Below are 11,372 nucleotides of genomic sequence, written 5' to 3'. Positions count from 1 at the left end.
CTTTAGTGTAATAATATTAAATATATGTTTAGTTTATTAAAATTAAATACATGTTTTTGTATTAATATTAAATACATGTTTAGTGTATAAATATTAAATACATGTTTAGTGTATGAATATTTAATACATGTTTAGTGTATTAATATTAAATATATGTTTAGTGTATTAATATTAAATACATGTTTAGTGTATGAATATTAAATACATGTTTAGTGTATGAATATTAAATACATGTTTAGTGTATGAATATTCAATACATGTTTACTGTATAAATATTAAATACATGTTTAGTGTATTAATATTAAATACATGTTTAGTGTATAAATAATAACTACATGTTTAGTGTATGACTATTAAATACATGTTTAGTGTATGAATGTTAAATACATGTTTAGTTTATGAATATTAAATACATGTTTAGTGTATTAATATTAAATATATATTTAGTTTATTACAATTAAATACGTGTTTTTGTATTAATATTAAATACATGTTTAGTGTAAGAATATTAAATACATGTTTAATGTAAAAATATTAAATACATGTTTAGTGTATTAATATTAAATACATGTTTAGTGTATTAATATTAAATATATATTTAGTTTATGAATATTAAATACATGTTTAGTGGATGTATAATAAATACATATTTAGTGTATTAATATTAAATACATGTTTAGTGTATACATATTAAATACATGTTTAGTGTATGAATAATAACTACATGTTTCGTGTATTAATATTAAACACATGTTTAGTGTATGAATATTAAATACACTTTGAGTGTATGAATATTAAATACAGGTTTAGTGTAAAAATATTAAATACATGTTTAGTGTATTAATATTAAATATATATTTAGTTTATTAAAATTAAATACATGTTTTTGTATTAATATTAAATACATGTTTAGTGTATAAATATTTAATACATGTTTACTGTATTAATATTAAATACATGTTTAGTGTATAAATAATAACTACATGTTTAGTGTATGAATATTAAATACATGTTTAGTGTATAAACATTAAATACATGTTTTTGTATGAATATTAAATACATGTTTAGTGTATAAATGTTAAATACATGTTTAGTTTATGAATATTAAATACATGTTTAGTTTATGAATATTAAATACATGTTTAGTGTATGAATATTAAATACATGTTTAGTGGATATATAATGAATACATATTTAGTGTATTAATATTAAATACATGTTTAGTGTATAAATATTAAATACATGTTTAGTGTATGAATAATAACTACATGTTTATTGAATGAATATTAAATAAATGTTTAGTGTATGAATATTTAATACATGTTTAGTGTATTAATATTAAATATATGTTTAGTTTATTAAAATTAAATACATGTTTTTGTATTAATATTAAATACATGTTTAGTGTATTAATATTAAATATATGTTTAGTTTATTAAAATTAAATACATGTTTTTGTACTAATATTAAATACTTGTTTAGTGTATAAATATTAAATACATGTTTAGTGTATTAATATTAAATACATGTTTAGTGTATAAATATAAGTGTATGAGAAACCAAACTTATGTAAAAAAAAATAAAAGAAACAAAAAAAAAGGAAAAAGAGAGATAGAGAGACGGAGAGGACCGGACTTATTAAGAGGGAACGTGCGCCCTCCTGTGGACTTCTGCCGCAACTGCACGCATAAAGAAATTCATTATTTCCAAGTGTGCCTTATTTAGAGGATAATAAATACATGTTTACTAAATGAATATTAAATATATGATTAGTATATGATTACATATACGTTTAGTATATGATTATTAAATACATGTTCAGTGTATAAATATTAAATACATGTTTAGTGTAATAATATTAGATATATGTATAGTTTATTAAAATTAAATACATGTTTTTGTATTAATATTAAATACATGTTTAGTGTATAAATATTAAATACATGTTTAGTTTATTAATATTAAATACATGTTTAGTGTATGAATATTAAATACATGTTTAGTGTAAAAATATTAAATACATGTTTAGTGTATTAATATTAAATACATGTTTAGTGTATTAATATTAAATATATATTTAGTTTATGAATATTAAATACATGTTTAGTGGATATATAATAAATACATATTTAGTGTATGAATAATAACTACGTGTTTAGTGAATTAATATTAAACACATGTTTAGTGTATGAATATTAAATACACTTTTAGTGTATGAATATTAAATACACGTTTAGTGTAAAAATATTAAATACATGTTTAGTGTATTAATATTAAATATATATTTAGTTTATTAAAATTAAATACATGTTTTTGTATTAATATTAAATACATGTTTAGTGTATAAATATTAAATACATGTTTACTGTATTAATATTAAATACATGTTTAGTGTATGAATAATAACTACATGTTTAGTGTATGAATATTAAATACATGTTTAGTGTATGAATATTAAATACATGTTTAGTGTATTAATATTAAATATATGTTTACTTAATTAAAAATTAAATACATGTTTTTGTATTAATATTAAATACATATTAAGTGTAAGAATAATAACTACATGTTTATTGAATGAATATTAAATACATGTTTAGTGTATAAATATTTAATACATGTTTACTGTATTAATATTAAATACATGTTTAGTGTATGAAAAATAACTACATGTTTAGTGTATGAATATTAAATACATGTTTAGTGTATAAATATTAAATACATGTTTAGTGTATGAATATTAAATACACGTTTAGTGTATGAATATTAAATACATGTTTAGTTTATGAATATTAAATACATGTTTAGTGGATATATAATAAATACATATTTAGTGTATTAATAATAACTACATGTTTAGTGTATGAATATTAAATACATGTTTAGTGTATAAATATTAAATACATGTTTAGTGTATTAATATTAAATATATGTTTAGTTTATTAAAATTAAATACATGTTTTTTGTATAAATATTAAATACATGTTTAGTGTATGAATATTAAATACATGTTTAGTGTATTAATATTAAATATATGTTTAGTTTATTAAAATTAAATACATGTTTAGTGTATAAATATTAAATACATGTTTAGTGTATGAATATTGAATACATGTTTAATGTATGAATATTAAATACATGTTTAGTGTATAAATATTAAATACATGTTTCGTGTACGAATATTAAATACATGTCTAGTGTATAAATATTAAATACATGTTTAATGTATGAATATTAAATACATGTTTAGTGTATGAATATTAAATACCTTTTTAATGTATGAATATTAAATACATGTTTAGTGTATAAATATTGAATACATGTTTCGTGAATAAATATTAAATACATGTTAAGTGTATGAATACTAAATACATATTTAGTGTATGAATATTAAATACATGATTAGTGTATTAATATTAAACACATGATTAGTGTATAACTATTAAATACATGTTCAGTGTATAAATATTAAATACATGTTTAGTGTAATAATATTAAATATATGTTTAGTTTATTAAAATTAAATACATGTTTTTGTATTAATATTAAATACATGTTTAGTGTATAAATATTAAATACATTTAGTGTATGAATATTAAATGCATGTCAATCAATCAATCAATGTTTATTTATATAGCCCCAAATCACAAATGTCTCAAAGGACTGCACAAATCATTACGACTACAACATCCTCGGAAGAACCCACAAAAGGGCAAGGAAAACTCACACCCAGTGGGCAGGGAGAATTCACATTCAGTGGGACGCCAGCGACAATGCTGACTATGAGAAACCTTGGAGAGGACCTCAGATGTGGGCAACCCCCCCCCTCTAGGGGACCGAAAGCAATGGATGTCGAGCGGGTCTAACATGATACTGTGAAAGTTCAATCCATAGTGGCTCCAAGACAGCAGTGAGAGTCCCGTCCACAGGAAACCATCTCAAGCGGATCAGCAGCGTAGAGATGTCCCCAACCGATACAGGCGAGCGGTCCATCCTGGGTCCCGACGAGCGGTCCATCCTGGGTCTCGACTCTGGACAGTCAGTACTTCATCCATGGTCATCGGACCGGACCCCCTCCACAAGGGAGGGGGGGACATAGGAGAAAGAAAAGAAGCGGCAGATCAACTGGTCTAAAAAGGAGGTCTATTTAAAGGCTAGAGTATACAGATGAGTTTTAAGATGAGACTTAAATGCTTCTACTGAGGTGTATGTTTAGTGTATAATATTAAATACATGTTTAGTGTATGAATATTAAATGCATGTTTAGTGTATGAATATTAAATACATGTTTAGTGTATAAATATTAAATACATGTTTCGTGTACGAATATTAAATACATGTTTATTGTATGAATATCAAATATATGTTTAATGTATGAATATTAAATACATGTTTAGTGAATGAATATTAAATTATTTTTAATGTATGAATATTAAATACATGTTCAGTGTATAAATATTAAATACATGTTTAGTGTAATAATATTAAATGTATGTTTAGTTTATTAAAATTAAATACATGTTGTTGTATTAATATTAAATACATGTTTAGTGTATGAATATTAAATACATGTTTAGTGTATGAATATTAAATACATGTTTAGTGTATGAATATTAAATACATGTTTAGTGTATGAATATTAAATACATGTTTACTGTATAAATATTAAATACATGTTTAGTGTATTAATATTAAATCTATGTTTAGTTTATTAAACTTAAATACATGTTTTGTATTAATATTAAATACATGTTTAGTGTATGAATATTAAATACACGTTTAGTTTATGAATATTAAATACATGTTTAGTTTATGAATGTTAAATACATGTTTAGTGGATATATAATAAATACATATTTAGTGTATTAATATTAAATACATGTTTAGTGTATAAATATTAAATACATGTTTAGTGTATTAATATTAAATACATGTTTAGTGTATAAATAATAACTACATGTTTAGTGTATTAATATTAAATACATGTTTAGTGTATGAATAATAACTACAGGTTTAGTGTATGAATATTAAATACATGTTTAGTTTATGAATGTTAAATACATGTTTAGTGGATATATAATAAATACATATTTAGTGTATTAATATTAAATACATGTTTAGTGTATACATATTAAATACATGTTTAGTGTATGAATAATAACTACATGTTTGGTGTATTAATATTAAACACATGTTTAGTGTATGAATATTAAATACACTTTGAGTGTATGAATATTAAATACAGGTTTAGTGTAAAAATATTAAATACATGTTTAGTGTATTAATATTAAATATATATTTAGTTTATTAAAATTAAATACATGTTTTTGTATTAATATTAAATACATGTTTAGTGTATAAATATTTAATACATGTTTACTGTATTAATATTAAATACATGTTTAGTGTATAAATATAAGTGTATGAGAAACCAAACTTATATAAAAAAAAATAAAAGAAACAAAAAAAAAAGGAAAAAGAGAGATAGAGAGACGGAGAGGACCGGACTTATTAAGAGGGAACGTGCGCCCTCCTGTGGACTTTTGCCGCAACTGCACGCATAAAGAAATTCATTATTTCCAAGTGTGCCTTATTTAGAGGATAATAAATACATGTTTACTAAATGAATATTAAATATATGATTAGTATATGATTACATATATGTTTAGTATATGATTATTAAATACATGTTCAGTGTAGTAATATTAAATACATGTTTAGTGTAATAATATTAAATATATGTATAGTTTATTAAAATTAAATACATGTTTTTGTATTAATATTAAATACATGTTTAGTGTATAAATATTAAATACATGTTTAATTTATAAATAATAACTACATGTTTAGTGTATGAATATTAAATACATGTTTAGTGTATGAATGTTAAATACATGTTTAGTTTATGAATATTAAATACATGTTTAGTGTATTAATATTAAATATGTATTTAGTTTATTACAATTAAATACATGTTTTTGTATTAATATTAAACACATGTTTAGTGTATGAATATTAAATACACTTTTAGTGTATGAATATTAAATACACGTTTAGTGTAAAAATATTAAATACATGTGTAGTGTATTAATATTAAATATATATTTAGTTTATTAAAATTAAATACATGTTTTTGTATTAATATTAAATACATATTAAGTGTAAGAATAATAACTACATGTTTATTGAATGAATATTAAATACATGTTTAGTGTATAAATATTTAATACATGTTTACTGTATTAATATTAAATACATGTTTAGTGTATGAATAATAACTACATGTTTAGTGTATGAATATTAAATACATGTTTAGTGTATAAATGTTAAATACATGTTTAGTGTATTAATATTAAATATATGTTTAGTTTATTAAAAATTAAATACATGTTTAGTGTATGAATATTAAATACATGTTTAGTGTATAAATGTTAAATACATGTTTAGTTTATGAATATTAAATACATGTTTACTGTATTAATATTAAATACATGTTTAGTGTATTAATAATAACTACATGTTTAGTGTATGAATATTAAATACATGTTTAGTGTATAAATATTAAATACATGTTTAGTGTATTAATATTAAATATATGTTTAGTTTATTAAAATTAAATACATGTTTTTTGTATAAATATTAAATACATGTTTAGTGTATGAATATTAAATACATGTTTAGTGTATAAATATTAAATACATGTTTAGTGTATGAATATTGAATACATGTTTAATGTATGAATATTAAATACATGTTTAGTGTATAAATATTAAATACATGTTTCGTGTACGAATATTAAATACATGTTTAGTGTATAAATATTAAATACATGTTTAATGTATGAATATTAAATACATGTTTAGTGTATGAATATTAAATACCTTTTTAATGTATGAATATTAAATACATGTTTAGTGTATAAATATTAAATACATGTTTCGTGAATAAATATTGAATACATGTTAAGTGTATGAATATTAAATACATATTTAGTGTATGAATATTAAATACATGATTAGTGTATTAATATTAAACACATGATTAGTGTATAACTATTAAATACATGTTCAGTGTATAAATATTAAATACATGTTTAGTGTAATAATATTAAATCTATGTTTAGTTTATTAAAATTAAATACATGTTTTTGTATTAATATTAAATACATGTTTAGTGTATAAATATTAAATACATGTTTAGTGTATGAATATTAAATGCATGTTTAGTGTATAATATTAAATACATGTTTAGTGTATGAATATTAAATGCATGTTTAGTGTATGAATATTAAATACATGTTTAGTGTATAAATATTAAATACATGTTTCGTGTACGAATATTAAATACATGTTTAGTGTATGAATATCAAATACATGTTTAATGTATGAATATTAAATACATGTTTAGTGTATGAATATTAAATTATTTTTAATGTATGAATATTAAATACATGTTCAGTGTATAAATATTAAATACATGTTTAGTGTAATAATATTAAATATATGTTTAGTTTATTAAAATTAAATACATGTTGTTGTATTAATATTAAATACATGTTTAGTGTATGAATATTAAATACATGTTTAGTGTATGAATATTAAATACATGTTTAGTGTATGAATATTCAATACATGTTTACTGTATAAATATTAAATACATGTTTAGTGTATTAATATTAAATCTATGTTTAGTTTATTAAACTTAAATACATGTTTTGTATTAATATTAAATACATGTTTAGTGTATGAATATTAAATACACGTTTAGTTTATGAATATTAAATACATGTTTGGTTTATGAATGTTAAATACATGTTTAGTGGATATATAATAAATACATATTTAGTGTATTAATATTAAATACATGTTTAGTGTATACATATTAAATACATGTTTAGTGTATGAATAATAACTACATGTTTAGTGTATTAATATTAAACACATGTTTAGTGTATGAATATTAAATACACTTTGAGTGTATGAATATTAAATACAGGTTTAGTGTAAAAATATTAAATACATGTTTAGTGTATTAATATTAAATATATATTTAGTTTATTAAAATTAAATACATGTTTTTGTATTAATATTAAATACATGTTTAGTGTATAAATATTTAATACATGTTTACTGTATTAATATTAAATACATGTTTAGTGTATAAATAATAACTACATGTTTAGTGTATGAATATTAAATACATGTTTAGTGTATAAACATTAAATACATGTTTTTGTATGAATATTAAATACATGTTTAGTGTATAAATGTTAAATACATGTTTAGTTTATGAATATTAAATACATGTTTAGTGTATGAATATTAAATACATGTTTATTGTAAAAATATTAAATACATGTTTAGTGTATTAATATTAAAAACATGTTTAGTGTATTAATATTAAATATATATTTAGTTTATGAATATTAAATACATGTTTAGTGGATATATAATGAATACATATTTAGTGTATTAATATTAAATACATGTTTAGTGTATAAATATTAAATACATGTTTAGTGTATGAATAATAACTACATGTTTATTGAATGAATATTAAATAAATGTTTAGTGTATGAATATTTAATACATGTTTAGTGTATTAATATTAAATCTATGTTTAGTTTATTAAAATTAAATACATGTTTTTGTATTAATATTAAATACATGTTTAGTGTATTAATATTAAATATATGTTTAGTTTATTAAAATTAAATACATGTTTTTGTACTAATATTAAATACTTGTTTAGTGTACAAATATTAAATACATGTTTAGTGTATTAATATTAAATACATGTTTAGTGTATAAATATAAGTGTATGAGAAACCAAACTTATATAAAAAAAAATAAAAGAAACAAAAATAAAGGAAAAAGAGAGATAGAGAGACGGAGAGGACCGGACTTATTAAGAGGGAACGTGCGCCCTCCTGTGGACTTCTGCCGCAACTGCACGCATAAAGAAATTCATTATTTCCAAGTGTGCCTTATTTAGAGGATAATAAATACATGTTTACTAAATGAATATTAAATATATGATTAGTATATGATTACATATACGTTTAGTATATGATTATTAAATACATGTTCAGTGTATAAATATTAAATACATGTTTAGTGTAATAATATAAAATATATGTATAGTTTATTAAAATTAAATACATGTTTTTGTATTAATATTAAATACATGTTTAGTGTATAAATATTAAATACATGTTTAATTTATAAATAATAACTACATGTTTAGTGTATGAATATTAAATACATGTTTAGGGTATGAATGTTAAATACATGTTTAGTTTATGAATATTAAATACATGTTTAGTGTATTAATATTAAATATATATTTAGTTTATTACAATTAAATACATGTTTTTGTATTAATATTAAACACATGTTTAGTGTATGAATATTAAATACACTTTTAGTGTATGAATATTAAATACACGTTTAGTGTAAAAATATTAAATACATGTGTAGTGTATTAATATTAAATATATATTTAGTTTATTAAAATTAAATACATGTTTTTGTATTAATATTAAATACATATTAAGTGTAAGAATAATAACTACATGTTTATTGAATGAATATTAAATACATGTTTAGTGTATAAATATTTAATACATGTTTACTGTATTAATATTAAATACATGTTTAGTGTATGAATAATAACTACATGTTTAGTGTATGAATATTAAATACATGTTTAGTGTATAAATATTAAATACATGTTTAGTGTATTAATATTAAATATATGTTTAGTTTATTAAAAATTAAATACATGTTTAGTGTATGAATATTAAATACATGTTTAGTGTATAAATGTTAAATACATGTTTAGTTTATGAATATTAAATACATGTTTACTGTATTAATATTAAATACATGTTTAGTGTATTAATAATAACTACATGTTTAGTGTATGAATATTAAATACATGTTTAGTGTATAAATATTAAATACATGTTTAGTGTATTAATATTAAATATATGTTTAGTTTATTAAAATTAAATACATGTTTTTTGTATAAATATTAAATACATGTTTAGTGTATGAATATTAAATACATGTTTAGTGTATAAATATTAAATACATGTTTAGTGTATGAATATTGAATACATGTTTAATGTATGAATATTAAATACATGTTTAGTGTATAAATATTAAATACATGTTTCGTGTACGAATATTAAATACATGTTTAGTGTATAAATATTAAATACATGTTTAATGTATGAATATTAAATACATGTTTAGTGTATGAATATTAAATACCTTTTTAATGCATGAATATTAAATACATGTTTAGTGTATAAATATTAAATACATGTTTCGTGAATAAATATTAAATACATGTTAAGTGTATGAATATTAAATACATATTTAGTGTATGAATATTAAATACATGATTAGTGTATTAATATTAAACACATGATTAGTGTATAACTATTAAATACATGTTCAGTGTATAAATATTAAATACATGTTTAGTGTAATAATATTAAATACATGTTTAGTGTATGAATATTAAATGCATGTTTAGTGTATAATATTAAATACATGTTTAGTGTATGAATATTAAATGCATGTTTAGTGTATGAATATTAAATACATGTTTAGTGTATAAATATTAAATACATGTTTCGTGTACGAATATTAAATACATGTTTAGTGTATGAATATCAAATACATGTTTAATGTATGAATATTAAATACATGTTTAGTGTATGAATATTAAATTATTTTTAATGTATGAATATTAAATACATGTTCAGTGTATAAATATTAAATACATGTTTAGTGTAATAATATTAAATATATGTTTAGTTTATTAAAATTAAATACATGTTGTTGTATTAATATTAAATACATGTTTAGTGTATGAATATTAAATACATGTTTAGTGTATGAATATTAAATACATGTTTAGTGTATGAATATTCAATACATGTTTACTGTATAAATATTAAATACATGTTTAGTGTATTAATATTAAATCTATGTTTAGTTTATTAAACTTAAATACATGTTTTGTATTAATATTAAATACATGTTTAGTGTATGAATATTAAATACACGTTTAGTTTATGAATATTAAATACATGTTTAGTTTATGAATGTTAAATACATGTTTAGTGGATATATAATAAATACATATTTAGTGTATTAATATTAAATACATGTTTAGTGTATACATATTAAATACATGTTTAGTGTATGAATAATAACTACATGTTTAGTGTATTAATATTAAACACATGTTTAGTGTATGAATATTAAATACACTTTGAGTGTATGAATATTAAATACAGGTTTAGTGTAAAAATATTAAATACATGTTTAGTGTATTAATATTAAATATATATTTAG

The sequence above is a fragment of the Nerophis ophidion genome, unplaced genomic scaffold (assembly GCF_033978795.1).
Source record: "Nerophis ophidion isolate RoL-2023_Sa unplaced genomic scaffold, RoL_Noph_v1.0 HiC_scaffold_30, whole genome shotgun sequence".
Taxonomy (NCBI): domain Eukaryota; kingdom Metazoa; phylum Chordata; class Actinopteri; order Syngnathiformes; family Syngnathidae; genus Nerophis; species Nerophis ophidion.
The sequence above is the reverse complement of the archived record's forward strand: the minus strand, read 5'-3'. Positions refer to the sequence as shown.